Source organism: Macaca nemestrina, chromosome X, assembly GCF_043159975.1.
Source record: "Macaca nemestrina isolate mMacNem1 chromosome X, mMacNem.hap1, whole genome shotgun sequence".
NCBI classification, from domain to species: Eukaryota; Metazoa; Chordata; class Mammalia; order Primates; family Cercopithecidae; genus Macaca; species Macaca nemestrina.
This window is the reverse complement of record NC_092145.1, coordinates 68,612,289-68,627,133: the sequence shown is the minus strand read 5'-3', so window position 1 is coordinate 68,627,133 and position 14,845 is coordinate 68,612,289. Positions and strand designations below refer to the sequence as shown.

The 14,845-nt window shown below is 40.1% G+C and overlaps 1 pseudogene; it reads right to left on the bottom strand.

The window, feature by feature from the left end:
- Window positions 1–11,277: 11,277 nt before the first annotated feature.
- On the bottom strand, window positions 11,278–13,340 carry LOC105488013 (histone deacetylase 1 pseudogene; annotated as a pseudogene).
- Window positions 13,341–14,845: the final 1,505 nt, after the last annotated feature.

The following is a 14,845-nucleotide window of genomic DNA, read 5'->3' as shown; positions in this document are numbered from 1 at the left end:
TAACAAGTCTTTAAGCAGTTAAAGAGAGTCCTCAAGTTTTGCCAAAGGTTTATCTCCAGATTTTATACTCTATAGTGGAAGTCTGCCAGTTGGTTGTCATATTTATCCCTTGCCTTTCGTCTGTTTTGCTCTGAAACGGAAGGGGGCTAACCCATGAGGTTATGTTTTCTAGGCTCATGTTGGCTGACTTCTGATTGAGTTTGCCAAAGTGAGACACTGCAGGAAATTGGACAGAGGAAGGATCTGGAGACATAGGTATTTATCTCAAGAAACTAGGAAGGGACCCTGGGCAGATCAACATGGCAAAATAGAAGGCTCCATTGATTATGTCCCCACCTCCCACCCCCTCCCCCACAATGACACCAATTTAACAACTATCTACACAGAAAAAACATTTTCATAAGAACCAAAAATCGCCTGTAATCCCAGCACTTTTGGAGGCCAAGGCGGGTGGATCACAAGATCAGGAGATCGAGACCTTCCTGGCTAACATGGTGAAACCCTGTCTCTACTAAAAATACAAAAAATTAGCCAGTGTGGTGGCGGGAACCTGTAGTCCCAGCTACTTGGGAGGCTGAGGCAGGAGAATGGAGTGAACCCAGGAGGCAGGAGAATGGAGTGAACCCAGTGAGGCAGGAGAATGGAGTGAGCCAAGATTGCACCACTGCACTCTGGCCTGGGTGACAGAGTGAGACTCCATCTCAAAAAAAAAAGAACCAGAAATCAGGTGAGCAATCATAGTGCCTGGTTATAACTTCATATTGCTTAAAGAGGCACTGAAGGGATAGAAAAAATAGTCTTGAATCCTCAATACCACCCCTCCCCTACCCTAGGCAGTTGTGGCTTGGTGCAGAGAGCTTCTTTGACCACTGGGAGAGAGAGACATAGCAATTGTGAAGCACTGAACTCACTGCTGTCCTGTTAGAGCACAAAGGAAAACCAGGCCAAACTCAACTGATGCCTGTCCACAAAGGAAGTATTTAAACCAGCCCCAGCCAAAAGGGATTTGCCAATCCCAGCGGTCTGAACTTGAGGGCCCACAAACCTCGCTGCTACCAAGGACCAAAGTGCTCTCAGACTCTAAATAAACTTGAAAGGCAGTCTAGGCCATAAGGACTGCAACTTTCCCAGTGCTGAACTAGGCCCCGAGACAGTGAACTGGTGGGAAAGGAAGGTGAGACATACTGAGACACCAGCTGGGGCAGCCAAGAGAGTGCTGGCATCACTGTTTCTTTAACTCCAGGCTAAGCACCTCACAGCTCCAATAAAGGCCCCTTCCTTCCACCTGGGGAGAGGAGAAGGAAGACTGGCGAGGACTTTGGCTTGCATCTTGAATGCCAGTTCAGCTACAGTAGGATAGGGCACTGGTTAGAGTCGTGAGGCCCCCATTCCAGGCTCCAACTCCGAGATGGCGTTGTTAGACACACCCTAGGCCAGAAGGGAACCTGCTGCCTTGAAGGAAAGGACACCGTCCTGAAAGCATTAATCACCTGCAAATCGAAGAGACTTTAGGACTCAAATAACAAGTGGTAATACTCAGGTACTACATTGAAGACCTTGGGGGATCCTCTGACACCTATTGGCTTCAGACAAGACTAAGACCATTATCAGCTGTGGTGGCTATGGAGCAAAACTCCTTCTGCTTGAGAAAACCAGAGGGAAAACAAAGGGGACTTTGTCTTGCACCTTAAGTACAAGCATGACCACAGGGATGTAGAGCACCAAGTGGGCTTTTGGGGGTCCCCAATTCCAGAACTTGGCTTTTAGATGGCATTTCTGGACCTGCCCTGGGGGAGAGGGGAGCCCACTGCCCTGAAAGGTGAGTTCCAGTCAGTCAGCATTCATCACAGCTAACTTAAGAGCCCTAAGGCCCTAAAGGAACATCAGTGGTAGTCTGGCAGTACTCCTTGTGGCATGGGGTGGTGGTGGCTATGGGGTGAGGCTCCTATGCCTTTGGAAAGGGGAAGAAAGAGTGGGAAGGATGGTGTCTTGTGATTTGAGTGCCAGTTCAGCCACAGTACAATAGAAGACCAGGTAGATTATTAAGGTTTTTGACTCCTCTTCCTAAGTCCCAGGACAGCAACTCTGAACCCATCTGAGCCTGGGGGACCTCATCACCCTGAAGGGAAAGACCCAGACCTTGATGTTTTTGCCATTTGCTGATTGTACAGCCTCAGGTCCTTGAGTGAACATAGGCAGTATCCGGGGAGTGATTACAGCAGGGCTTACGGTAGTGGTTACAACACTGGGCAAGACCCAGTGCTGTGCTGGCTTCAAGTATGACCCAGTGCAGTCATAGTGGTAGTAGCCTCAGGGGTGCTTGTGCCACTCCACCCACAGTGTTAAATGGCTCAGAACAGAGAGAGACTCTGTTTGAAAGAAAATGAGGAATGAGGACAAGAGTCTGCATGGTAATCCATATAATTCATTGAGATCTTGTCCAAGAAAATCAAAGTGGTATCTCTATGAGTCTGCAAGAACCACAATGTTACTGTGCTTGGGATACACCTTAAAGTATATACAGCTTAGATCACAACACACAAGTCTCTTCAAGTATCTGGAAAGCCTTAGCAATAAGGATGACTACAAATTAGCTCAGACAGTGAGGACTACAATAAATACCTTACACTTCAATGCCCAAACACCAAAGAATATCTAGCAGCATCTACATCATCTGGGAAAACATAAACTCACAAAATGGACTACGTAAGGCACCAAGGGTCAATCCCGGAGAAACACAGATGTGTGACTATTTGGACAAAGAATTCAAAATAGCTGTGTTGAAGAAACTCAAAGAAATTCAAGATAACACACAGAAGGCACTCAGAATTCTGTCAAATTAATTTAACAAGTAGGTGAAAATAATTTAAAAGAATTGAGCAGAAATTCTACAGCTGAAAAAAGCAAGTGACACACTGAAGAATGCATCAGAGTCTTTTAGTAGCCGAATTGATCAAGCAGAAAAAAGAATTAGTGAGCTTGAAGACAGGATAATTGAAAAGCACTTTCTAGATCCTGTTGATGTGCTTCTTTGTTTTTTCCTATTTCTTTTGTATCAGGAGAAAAATAAAGAAGCACACCAACCAGATCTAGAAAATGGCCTCAAAAAGGCAAATCTAAGAGCTAGTGGCCTTAATGAGGCGGTAGAGAAAGAGAAAGGGGTAGAAAGTTTATTCAAAGGATAATAGAGAATTTCCCAAACCTACAGAAAGATATCAATATCCAAGTACAAGAAGATTATAGAACAGCAAGCAGATTTAACCCAAAGAAGACTACCTCAAGGTGTTGAATAATCAAACTCCCTATGATCAACGATAAAGAAAAGATTGTGAAAGTAGCAAGAGAAAAGAAACAAATAACATGCAATAGACCTCCAATATATCTGGCAGCAGACTTTTTGTTGGAAAACTTACAGGCCAGGAGACAGTGGCATAACATATTTAAAGTGCTGAAGAAAAACAACTTTTAGCCTAGAATAGTATATCTGGCAAAAATATCCTTCAAACATGAAGGAGAAATAAAAACTTTCCCAAACAAAAGCTGAGGGATTTCGTCACTACCAGGCAGGTCTTATAAGAAATGCTAAAGGGAGTACTTCAATCAGAAAGAAAAGGATATTATTGAGTAATAAATGATCACCTGAAGGTACAAAACTCACTGGTAATAGTAAGCATGCAGATAAACATGGAATATTATATCACTGTAGCTGTGGTGTGTAAACTGCTCTCATACTAAGTAAGAAGACTAAATGACTCAGCAATAAAAAAGAATAACTGCAACAAATTTTCAAGGCATAGTACAATAATTTTTTTTTTTTTTGAGATGGAGTCTCACTCTGTCACCCAGGCTGGAGTGCAGTGGCCGGATCTCAGCTCACTGCAAGCTCTGCCTCCCGGGTTCACGCCATTCTCCTGCCTCAGCCTCCCGAGTAGCTGGGACTACAGGCGCCTGCCACCTCGCCTGGCTAAGTTTTTGTATTTTTAGTAGAGACGGGGTTTCACTGTGTTAGCCAGGATGGTCTCGATCTCCTGACCTCGTGATCCGCCCATCTCGGCCTCCCAAAGTGCTGGGATTACAGGCTTGAGCCACCGCGCCCGGCCTAGTACAATAATTTATAAATAGAAACAATAAAAAGTTAAAAGTAGGGGGACAAAGTTAAGGCATACAATTTTTATTAATTTTCTTTTTGCTTGTATGTTGGTTTATGCAAAGAGTGTTAAGTTGTTGTCAGCTAAAAACAATGGTTTATATGATAGTATTTGAAACCCTCATGGTAACCACAACCCAAAAAACATACAGTAAATACACAAATAATGTAAAGAAAGAAACTGAATCATATCACCAGATAAAATCAACTTTACTAAAAGAAGACAGAAAAAAAAAAAAGAAAAGAAAACAAATAACAAAATGGCAGGAGTAAGATCTAGTCAGTACAATAATATATAAATGCAAACAACAAAACATTAAAAAGTTCCTGGGTGTGGTGGCTCATGCCTTTAATCTCTGCACTTAGGGAGGCTGAAGCAGGCAAATTGCTGAACCCTAGGAGTTCGAGACCATCTTGGGTAACATGGTGAAAATCTGTCTCTACAAAAAATACAACAATTATCCAGGTGTGATGGTGTGTGTCTGTGATCCCAGCTATTTGAGAGGCTGAGGTGAAAGGATCAATTGAGCCTAGGAGGAGAAGGTTGCAGTGAGCCAATATTCTGCCACTACACTTCAGTCTGGGAGACAGAGCAAAACACTGTCTCACAAAAAAACAAAACAAAACAAAACAAAAAGAAACAGTAAAAAGCAGGTGGACAAAGAAGGTAAGCCATAGAATTTTTATTAGTTTGCTTTTCACTTGTTTGTTTTCTTAAGCTAACAGTGTTGTTACAAGGTTAAAATATGGGTTATTGGTAGTATTTCCAAGCCTCATGATAACTTCAAACCATAAAGTATACAATGGATACACAGAAAATATAAAGCAAAAAACTAAATTATATCACCAGAGAAAATAGCCTTCAATAAAGGAAAACAAGAAGGAAGGAAAAGGGGAAGAGAAGACCACGAGACAACCAGAAAAGAAATAAAATAGCAGGAATTCTTTACTTATCAATAATAAAAGTGAAGGTAAACAAACTAAACTCTGATTAAAAAAAAAAAAAAACATAGACCGGCTGAATGGGTGAAAAAAACACCCATTGATCTGTTGCCTACAAGAAAATACTTCACCTATAAAGAAGCACATAGCCTGAAAAGAATGAGGTAGAAAAAGATACTCCATACCAATGGAGCCAAAAAAGAGCAGAAGTAGCTAAACTTATAGTGGATAAAATAGATTTCAAGACAAAAACTATAGGAAGAGACAAAGAAGGTCACTATATAATAATAAAGTGGTCAATTCAGCAAGAGGATACAATAATTTAAAATATATATGAAATATACATGTGCCCAACACTGGAGCACCCAGATATATAAGGAAAATATTATTAGAGCTAAATAGAGAGATAGGTCACAATTAAATAATAGCTGGAGACTTCAACACACCATTTTCATCATTGGATGGATCCTCCAGACAGAAAATCACCAAAAAAAAAAAAAAAAAAAAAAAAAAAAAAATCAGACTTAATCTGCACTATAGACCAAATGGATCTAGATAATTACAGAACATTTCATCCAAGAGTTCAGAATATGTATTCTTTTCTTCAGCACATAGATCATTCTCAAAGATAGATCATATGTTAGGGCACAAAACAAGTCTTAAAACATTCAAAAAATTGAAATAATATCAATCACCTTCTCTGACCACAATGGAATAAAATTAGTAAGTAATAACAAGAGATATTTTGGAAACTATACAAATATATGGAAACTAAACAACATACTCCTGAATGACCAGTGGGTCAATGAAGAAATTAAGAAGGAAATTGAAAAATTCCTTTAAACAAATGACATATCAACAGAATGAAGGATAAAAACTATGTGATCATTTCAATTGATGCTGAAATAGCATTTGATAAAATTCAGCATTCCTTCATGATAAAAACCCTCAAAAACCTGGGGATGGAAAGAACGTATCTTTCCTCTAAGATCTGGAATATGACAAGGACGCCCACTGTATTAGTCCATTTTCACATTGCCGTAAAAAACTACTCAAGACTGGGTAATTTATAAAGGAAATAGGTTTAATTGACTCGCAGATCTGCATGACTGGGGAGACCTCAGGAAACTTAGGATCATAGCATAAGGCAACTCTTCACAGGGTGGCAGGAGAGGGAACGAGAGTCAAGTGAAGGAGGAAGCCCCTTATAAAACCATTAGATGTTATGAGAACTCAGTCACTATCACGAGAACAACATGGGGAAAACTGCCCCCATGATTCCATTATCTCCACCTGGTCCCACCCTTAACACATAGAGATTATTACAATTCAAGGTGAAATTTGGGTGAGGACATAGGCAAACCACATAATTTTGCCCTGGCCCTGCCCAAATCTCATGTCCTTCTCACATTTCAAAACAGTCATGCCTTCCCAACAGTCCCCCAAAGTCTTAACTCATTCCAGCATTAACTCAAAAGTTCAAGAACAACATCTCATCTGAGATAAGGAAAGTCCCTTCTGCCTATGAGCCTGTGAAATCAAAAGCAGGTCAGTTACTTTCTATTTACAATGGGGGTACAGGCATTGAGTAAATACACCCAAATCAAATGGGAGAAATTGGCCAAAACAAAAGGGTTACAGGCCCCATGTAAGTCTGAAATCCAATAGGGTAGTCATTAAACCTTAAAGTTTCAAAGTAATCTTCTTGGACTCTGTGTCTCACATTTGGGTCACACAAATGCAAAAGGTGGGATCCCAGAGTCTTGGGCAGCTCTGACTCTATGGTTTTGCAGGGTACAGCTCCAATCCTGGCTGCTTTCATGGGCTGGCCTTTAGTGTCTGTGGCTTTTCCAGGCACACTATGAAAGCTGTCAGTGGATCTACTGTTCTGGGGTCTGGAGGGTGGTGGCCCTCTTCTCAAAGCTGCACAAGGCAATGCCCCAGTGGGGACTCTAAGTAGGGGCTCTGACCTCACATTTCCCTTCTGCACTGCCCTAGCAGAGGTTCTCCATGAGGACTCTGCCTTGCAGCAAACTTCTGCCTGGACATCCAGGCCTTTCCATACATCCTCTGAAATCCAGCCAGAGGTTCCCAAACCTCAACTCTTGACTTCTGTGCACCTGCAGTCCCAACACCATGTGGAGGCTGCCAAGGCTTGGGGCCTGAACTCTGTGAAGCAATGGCCTGAGCGGTATGTTGGCTTCTTTTAGCCATGGCTGGTGCTGTTGGGATGCAGGGTACCAAGTGTCAAGGCTGCAAACAGCAGGGGGGACCTGGACCTTGCCCACAAAACCATTTTTCCTTCCTAGGCCTATAGGCTTGTGATCGGAAAGTCTCTGACATGCCCTGAAGGCATTTCTCCATTGTCTTGATGATTAGCATTTAGTACCTCATTATTTATGCAAATTTCTGCAGCCAGCTTGAATTTCTCCCCAGAAAATAGGTTTTTCTTTTCTATCCCATTGCCAGGCTGAAAATTTTTGAAACTTTTATGCTATGCTTCTCTTGAACATTTTGCTGCTTAGAAATTTCTTCTGCTGGATACCCTAAATGATCTCTCTCAAGTTCAAAGTCCCACAGATCTCTAGGGCAGGGGCAAAAAGCCACCAGACTATTTGCTAAAGCATAGCAATAGTGACCTTTACTCTGGTTTCCAACAAGTTTCTCATCTCCATCCGAGACCACCTCAACCTGGACTTCATTGTTGATATCACTATTGGCATTTTGGTCAAAGCCATTCAACTAGTCTCCAGGAAGTTCCAAACCTTCCTACATCTTTCTGGCTTCTGAGCCCTCCAAGTCTCTAGGAAACTCCAAATTAACCCACATTTTCCTTTCTTCTTCTGAGTCCTCCAAATTGTTTCAACCTCTGCCTGTTACCCAGTTCCAAAGTCACACCCATGTTTTTGGGTATCTGTATAGCAGCATGCCACTCTCTGCGGTCCAATTTACTGTATTAGTTTGTTCTCATGCAGCTGTGAAGAAATGCCTGAGACTGGGTAATTTATAAAGAAAAGATGTTTAATTGACACACAGTTCTGCATGGCTGGGATGGCCTCAGGAAACTTAAGATCATGGCAGAAGGCACCTCTTCACAGGGTGGCAGGAAAGAGAATGAGAGCCAAATGAAAGAGGAAGCCCCGTATAAAACCATCAGATCTCATTGGAACTCACTCACTATCGAGTACAGTAAGGGGAAACCACCCCCATGATTCAATTATCTCCACCTGGTCCCACCCTTGACACGTGGTGATTATTACAATTCAAGGTGAGATTTGACTGGGGAGACAGAGCCAAACCACATCACCCACTGTCACCACTGTTATTTAACATGGTACTGGAAGTCCTAGCTACAGCAATTAGACAAGGGAAAGATATAAATGGCATCCAAATTAGAAAGGAAGAAGTCAAATTATTCTTGTTTACAGGTGACATAATCTTGCATTTGGCAAAACCTAAAGACTCCACAAGAAAGCTGTTAGAACTAATAAACAAATTCAGTAATGTCGTGGGATACAAAACCAACATACAAAAATCAGTAGCATTTTCATATGACAACAGTGAATAGTATGAAAAAAAAATCTAATTTACAATAGCCACACATAAAATTGGATACCTAGAAATTAACTTAACCAAAGAAATGAAAGATCTCTATAATGAAAACTATAAAGCACTGATGAAAAAAATTGAAGAGAAAAAGAAAAAAAGTTGCAGAGAACACCAAAAAATGGAAAAATATTCTTCCATGTGCATGGATTGGAAGAATCAATATTGTTAAAATGTCCATAATATCAAAAGCAATCTACATGTTCAATGCAATCCTTATCAATATGTCAGTGGCATTCTTCACAGAAATAGAAAAAACAATTTTTAATTTATATGGAACCACAAAATATCCACAATGGCCAAAGCTATCCAAATTAAAAAGAAAAAAACCTGGAGGAATCACATTACCTGACTGCAAATTATACTACAGAGCTATAGGAACTGAAACAGCATGGTACTGGCATAAAACAGGTACATAGGCCAATGGAATAAAATAGAGAAGACAGAAAAAAATACACACAACTACAGTGAACTCATTTTTGACAAAATTGCTAAGAAGATCCATTGGGGGAAAAGACAGCTCCTTCAATAAATGATACTAGAAAAATGGGATATTCATATTCAAAAAAATTAAAACTGGACCCCTCTCTCTCACCTCATACAAAAATCAAATTAAAGTGAATTAAAGACTTACATCGAACACCTCAAACTATAAAGGTACTACAAGAAAACATTGGGGAAAATCTCCAATTCATTGATCTGGGCAAAAATATATTAAACAATACCCCACAAGCACAGGCAACCAAAGCAGAAATGGACAAATGGAATCACATCAGGTTAAAAAGTTTCTGCACTGTAAAGGATACAATCAACAAAGTGAAGAGACAACTCATAGAATGGGAAAAAATATTTGTAAACTGCTCATCTGACAAGGGATTAATAACCAGGATATATAGAGTTCAAAAAACTCTGTAGGAAAAAAATCTAGTAACCTGAACAAAAAATGGGCAAAAGATTTGAAAAGACACTTCTCAAAAGAAGACATAAAAATGGCAAGCAGGCATGTGAAAAGGTGCTCAAAATCAGTGATCATCAGAGAAATGCACATCAAAACTGCAATGAGATCTCATTGCACCCCAGTTAAAATGGCTCATATTCAAAAGATAGGCAATGCTACATGCTGGTGAGAATGTGGGGAAAAGGGAACCCTTGGACACAGTTGGTGGGAATGTAAATTACTACAACCACTATGGAAAACAGATTCCTCAAAACACTATAAGTTGAGCTACCACGTGATCCAGCTATTTCACTCCTGGGCATATACCCAGAAGTAAGGAAAGCAGTATATTGAAGAGATATCTGCACTCCTGTGTTTGTTGTAGCACTATTTACAATAGCTAAGCTTGGGAAGCAACCTACATGTCTATCAAGAGATGAATGGACAAAGAAAACGTGGTACATATACACAATGGGATACTCTTGAGCCATGAAAGAGAATAAGTGAATAAATAATAAATGAATAAGTGGACAAGAGAATAAGTGAAATAATCCAGGAACAGAAAGATGAACATCACATGTTGTCACTTAAGTATGGGATCTAAAAATCAAAACAATTGAATTTATGGACATAGAGAGTTGAAGGGTGGTTACTGGAGGCTGGGAAAGGTAGTGGGGGCTGAGGGAGGTGGGAATGGTTAATAGAAAATAGAAACAGAAAGTTAATAGAAAATAAAAAATAGAAAGAATGAATAAGACCTACTTTGTGATAGCTCAACAGGGTGACTATAGTCAATAATCATTTAATTGTACATTTTAAAATATCATAGGATATGTAATAGAATTGTTCAAAACACAAAGGATAAATGCTTGAGGGGATGGATACCCCATTCTCCATGATGTGCTTGTTTCACATTGCATTTTTGTATGAAAACATCTTATGTACCCCATAAATATATACACCTATCTATCCTCATAAATAAATAATAAATAAATAAATAAACTAGGAAAAGAACAAATTCTACCTAATTAAAGATGATGGAAAATAATAAGGATAAAGGCAGAAATTAATTAAAGAGACAGAAAACATTTAATAGACTAAGTCTACAAGCTTAAATTTAGTTCTTCAGAAAGACTAATACAATTGATTAACTCTTGCCAAAACTGATCAAGACAAAAAAAGATAAGACACAAATTGCCAACATCTTGGGTGAAAAGAGGGATACCACTGAGATTCTACAGATATTAAAAAGATAAGAGATTGATTTAATCTTATGACAATAAATTCAATTTTAGATGAAATAGAAAACTTCTTTAAAAAACACAATTTATGAAAACTATCACAAGTATAACATTTGAATAATATTATATCTATTAAAGAAATCAAATTTGTAATTAAAAACTTTCCCACAAAGAATAATTTAGCCTCAGATGATAGTAAATTTTTCAAAACATTTAAGAGAAAAATAACATCAGTGTCACACAAATTCTTCCAGAGGATAAGAAAGGAAGGAATGGTTCTGAACTCATTTTATGTGATTATAATAATACTTATGAGAAAATCTGACAAGGACATAATAAGAAAATTAAAGGCCAATCTCCCTAATGGATGAAAATAAAAATTATTATTATTATTTTTTATATAGAAATGTACCATTTTATTACAAAGAGGCTCACAAAAATGAAAATAATATCTCAAAAAGGAAACTAGACTGGCGATCTCCACCTGCAGAATTAGGAGAAGACAGGGAGCAGGCAGTGTTTCGCGGCTCACTTGAGGCCAGTGGGAAGGTATGAAAACAGAACCAATCTAAAAATGGCTGATGTTACCTTAGGAGCCTGAAAAGAATAGGAGATCCTTGAAGACCCAGCCACCCCTTCTAGAATGTTCAATAAGGGCACCTTTCCAAAGCTACTAAGCAGGCACTTCGCATTTCAGGATTTTGTCTCACGGTTGCATAAAAGCATCCCTTTCACCCAGACCTGGCACCCTTTATGGTTCAAAGTTAAGAACTGGGGAAGAATGGGTGGCAACGCGGCCCCTGGAAGAGCTCACCCAGCACAGCTTCCCTGGGCTCAGGGCCTTGGTTTCTGTCCCTGGGGATATTTATATTTAATACATTTTTATATAAATGCACAGAGAAATAGAAAATATAAAATCTGAGGGGTTGGGGGAGAAAGGCGAGGGACTCAGCAGGAAGCCAGAGCTAGAGAGGTCTGTTCAGGCCAACTTGACCTCCTCCTTGACCCCTTTGGCTTCTGGCTTTTCCTCCTTGGTTTTCTCCTCTTCTGTGACTTCTTTCTTCTCCTCTGGGTCTTTCTCTTTTTCATCCTCTGTTTTGACTCTCTTGGCTTTTTTGAAGTTGGAAGAGTTCTTGCGGCCCCCCTCTCCTTCCTCTTCAGAATCGGAGAACTCTTCCTCACAGGCAATTCGTTTGTCAGAGGAGCAGATCGAGATGCGCTTGTCAGGGTCTTCTTCGTCCTCATCGCCACTCTCCTCAGGGATGGCGTCCTCAGGAATCGCCTGCATTTGGATCCCAGGTGCGTGCGGCAGCATTCTAAGGTTCTCAAACAGTCGCTGTTTGATCTTCTCCAGGTACTCATTCGTGTTCTGGTTAGTCATATTGGAAGGACTGATGTGGAGCTTGAAATCTGGTCCAAAGTATTCAAAGTAGTCGTTGTATGGAAGCTCAGTAGGGATCTCCGTATCCAGGGCCACAGCTGTCTAGTATGTCCAGCACCGGGCAACATTACGAATGGTGTAACCACCACCTCCCAGCATCAGCATAGGCAGGTTAAAGCTCTTGACAAATTCCACACACTTGGCGTGCCCTTTGATGGTTAGATTGAAGCAACCTAACCGATCCCCAGATAGGCAGTCTGAGTCACACTGTAAGACCACCGCACTAGGCTGGAACATCTCCATTACTTTGGACCTGACCGGCTTGAAAACGGCCTCACAGGACTCGTCACCAATCCCATCTCGGAGCGGGTAGTTAACAGCATAATACTTGCCTTTGCCAGCCCCGATATCCTGTAGGTCCCCAGATCCTGGGAAGTACTCTCTATACTTATGAAAGGACACAGTCATGACTCGGTCTGTGGTATAGAAGGCCTCTTCCACGCCGTCGCTATGGTGAATATCAATGTCAATATACAGCACCCTCTGGTGATGCTTTAGCAGTTCCAGAATGGCCAAGACGGTATTATTGACGTAACAGAAGCCAGATGCCTCAGACTTCTTTGCATGGTGCAGGCCCTCAGCCCAATTCACAGCGATGTCCGTCTGCTGCTTATTAAGTTTCACAGCACTTGCCACAGAACCACCAGTAGACAACTGACAGAACTCAAACAGGCCGTCGAATACTGGACAGTCCTCACCAAGGTTGAATCTCTGCATCTGCTTGCTGTACTCCGACATGTTATCTGGACGGATGGAGCGCAGGAATTTAATGTAGTTGTCCCTATGGTACTTGGTCATCTCCTCAGCATTGGCTTTGTGAGGGAGATAGATTTCCATTTTTTGCTAGAGACCATAGTTGAGCAGCAAATTATGAGTCATGCGGATTCGGTGAGGCTTCATTGGGTGGCCTTGTCCGTAGTAGTGATTTCCAACATCCCCATCGTAGTAGTAACAGACTTTCCTCCCGGTGCCCTGCGTCTGCGCCATCTTGCTCGCCTCCCGTCCCTACCATCAGTCGGTCCATCTGCCCTCAAAAATTTTTATTATTTATTATAAAATTGAATCCAGTAATAAAGTGAACAGTTGTCATGATCAAGTTTGGTTTCTTCTATGGATTCAAAGGTGATATGATATTTTTGAAATTCATTTAATTATTATATCAAAGTTTGGATAGCTTTAGTTTCATGAGTACTCTCTTGTCCTATGATATATTTAACATATTTTTAAAGAAAATACCTTAATGTGGCTGGGTGTGGTGGCTCATGCCTGTAATCCCAGCATTTTGGGAGGCCAAGGTGAGTGGATCACTTGAGGTCAGGAGTTTGAGACCCGCCTGGCTAACATGATGAAACCTCATCTCTATTAAAAATACAAAAATTAGCCAGGCGTGGTGGGAGGCGCCTGTAATTCCAACTATGCGGGAGGCTGAGACACGAGAATCGCTTGAACCCGGGAGGCAGAGGTTGCAGTGAGCCAAAATCATGTCACTGCACTCCAGCCTGGGCGACAGAGCAAGACTCCGTTAAAAAAAAAAAAAAAAAAAAAGAATTGACTTGTCAGTTTCTACATAAAATCTGCTGAAGTTTTCATCGGGGTCAAAATATACCAATTTGCAACTAATTGACGTCTTTATAATATTGAGTTTTTCAATTAACATGTCATATCCCTCCATTTATTTTGATCCTCCTTAATTTCTCTTAATAATGTCTGATAGCTTTCTGTATAGGGCTCTTGCACGTGTTTTGTTAGATTTGTTCTTAGGTATTTGATGCTATCATAAAAAGTATCTTTTTTTTCTCAAATTTTAATACTGATTGATTTTTGTGTATTGACCTTTTATCCAGTGAACTTTCCTAATACACTTACTATTTCTAACAGATGTGTATAGATTAATCTTTTCAATACATAACAGTGTCATAAGCAAATAATAAATCTCTTATTTTTTCACTTCTAGTGCTTTTACCTTTTATTTATTTTTGCTACTTTATTTCACTGGCTAGCACTTTCATTACAGTGTTGAATGTAAATGATGACAACAGGTGTTCTTGTTTTATTGCCACTCTAAGGAGGAAAACTTTTAATATTTCACCACTAAATATGATGTTTGCTATAAGATTTTGTTTCATATACTAAGGATGCGTTCTTCTATTCCTGGTCTGCTAGAAATGTTTTTCTTATTACAAACAGGTATAGAATTTTAACCTTCATCCTAATTCATTTATTGAGATTCTCATAGACTTTTTCTAATTTATACCTCTTTTCTCATTTTTCCTTGATGTTTACCCATTCAAATAATTGATGATAAATTGATTTTTCTTGACAAAAAGTTAATTTTTATTATTATAATGAATGCAATATTTATTAAGTTCATATTAAGGTTTTTTGTTTGTTTGTTTGTTGGTTGGTTTGTGTGTTTTTTGTAGAGATAGAGTTTTACCATGTTGGCCAGGTTGGCGTTGAACCCCTGGCCTCTAGTACTCAGCCCGCCTTGGCCTTCCAAAATGCTGGGATTACAGGCATGAGCCACCACA